Source organism: Tripterygium wilfordii, unplaced genomic scaffold (genome assembly GCF_013401445.1).
Source record: "Tripterygium wilfordii isolate XIE 37 unplaced genomic scaffold, ASM1340144v1 ctg185, whole genome shotgun sequence".
Lineage (NCBI taxonomy): Eukaryota > Viridiplantae > Streptophyta > Magnoliopsida > Celastrales > Celastraceae > Tripterygium > Tripterygium wilfordii.
The window spans coordinates 50,001-52,500 of record NW_024056182.1 but is presented as its reverse complement, the minus strand read 5'-3'; positions in this window follow the sequence as shown (position 1 = coordinate 52,500).

Sequence of the window (2,500 nt, the reverse complement as noted above, 5' to 3'; positions counted from 1 at the left end):
GAGAAATGAGCGGGACTACGTTTTTTGAGAAATTGATGTCTCCTACTGCCAGTTTGAGAAACGGACTTAAGGCATATATATAGGGGGTACTGAGGTTAACCTTCAGACCCCCGCGCGCGCTATGGGGCCGCGCGCGCTGACGGGGTGAGAAATGAGCGGGACTACGTTTTTTGAGAAATTGATGTCTCCTACTGCCAGTTTGAGAAACGGACTTAAGGCATATATATAGGGGGTACTGAGGTTAACCTTCAGACCCCCGCGCGCGCTATGGGGCCGCGCGCGCTGACGGGGTGAGAAATGAGCGGGACTACGTTTTTTGAGAAATTGATGTCTCCTACTGCCAGTTTGAGAAACGGACTTAAGGCATATATATAGGGGGTACTGAGGTTAACCTTCAGACCCCCGCGCGCGCTATGGGGCCGCGCGCGCTGACGGGGTGAGAAATGAGCGGGACTACGTTTTTTGAGAAATTGATGTCTCCTACTGCCAGTTTGAGAAACGGACTTAAGGCATATATATAGGGGGTACTGAGGTTAACCTTCAGACCCCCGCGCGCGCTATGGGGCCGCGCGCGCTGACGGGGTGAGAAATGAGCGGGACTACGTTTTTTGAGAAATTGATGTCTCCTACTGCCAGTTTGAGAAACGGACTTAAGGCATATATATAGGGGGTACTGAGGTTAACCTTCAGACCCCCGCGCGCGCTATGGGGCCGCGCGCGCTGACGGGGTGAGAAATGAGCGGGACTACGTTTTTTGAGAAATTGATGTCTCCTACTGCCAGTTTGAGAAACGGACTTAAGGCATATATATAGGGGGTACTGAGGTTAACCTTCAGACCCCCGCGCGCGCTAGGTGGCCGCGCTCGCGCTGACGGGGTGAGAAATGAGCGGGACTACGTTTTTTGAGAAATTGATGTCTCCTACTGCCAGTTTGAGAAACGGACTTAAGGCATATATATAGGGGGTACTGAGGTTAACCTTCAGACCCCCGCGCGCGCTATGGGGCCGCGCGCGCTGACGGGGTGAGAAATGAGCGGGACTACGTTTTTTGAGAAATTGATGTCTCCTACTGCCAGTTTGAGAAACGGACTTAAGACATATATATAGGGGGTACTGAGGTTAACCTTCAGACCCCCGCGCGCGCGCTAGGGGGCCGCGCGTGCTCTGACGGGATGAGAAATGGGGGGGACTACGTTTTTTGAGAAATTGATGTCTCCTACTGCCAGTTTGGAAAACGGACTTAAGACATATATATAGGGGGGTAGTCCGGTGGGTCGAAAGACCTCCCCTCCTATATCGGACGTGGGCTTCGGTTAGGGGTGCTTGGCGTGGACTACAGCCTATATAGCACCCCATGTGGGATTCGGAAGGTCGGAAATCGAGGTGTGGGTGCTCGGCAAGGATCGCTTTCTCGAGCGCCCACTTGCGGGATATGAAATTGCGGGTGATTGCTCGTTCCTCGCACGCTGCGTGTGCTTGGAGGGCTCTTCCGCTGCTGACGGGATGAGAAATGGGGGGGACTACGCTTTTTGAGAAATTGATGTCTCCTACTGCCAGTTTGGAAAACGGACTTAAGACATATATATAGGGGGGTAGTCCGGTGGGTCGAAAGACCTCCCCTCCTATATGGGACGTGGGCTTCGGTTAGGGGTGCTTGGCGCGGACTACAGCCTATATAGCACCCCACGTGGGATTCGGAAGGTCGGAAACCGAAGCCGTGGGCGCTCGGCAAGGATGCCCTTGCCGAGCGCCCACACGTGGGAATCGGAATTTCGCTGGATTGGTCGTGTCTTGCACAATGAGCGGATTGGATGCGTGGGCATTGGTGTGGGCATCCTATCCAAATCGCTCGACGTCTTGATCCGCTCACGAGTGCTTGGCTTGGCCTTTCAGCTCGGGGTGCTTGGCTTGGGCAACTGAGCTGGGCGCTCCTTGTCGGAATCGAAAGTGGGCGCTCGGCAAGGATGCCCTTGCCCAGCGCCCATACGTGGGAATCGGAATTTCGCTGGATTGGTTGTGTCTTGCACAATGAGCGGATTGGATGCGTGGGCATTGGTGTGGGCATCCTATCCAAATCGCTCGACGTCTTGATCCGCTCACGAGTGCTTGGCTTGGCCTTTCAGCTCGGGGTGCTTGGCTTGGGCAACTGAGCTGGGCGCTCCTTGTCGGAATCGAAAGTGGGCGCTCGGCAAGGATGCCCTTGCCCAGCGCCCATACGTGGGAATCGGAATTTCGCTGGATTGGTTGTGTCTTGCACAATGAGCGGATTGGATGCGTGGGCATTGGTGTGGGCATCCTATCCAAATCGCTCGACGTCTTGATCCGCTCACGAGTGCTTGGCTTGGCCTTTCAGCTCGGGGTGCTTGGCTTGGGCAACTGAGCTGGGCACTCCTCGTCGGAATCGGAAGTGGGCTCTTTGCAAGGATGCCCTTGCCTAGTGCCCACATGTGGGAATCGGAATTTCGTTGGGTAGGTCGTTTCTCGCACAATGAGCGGATTG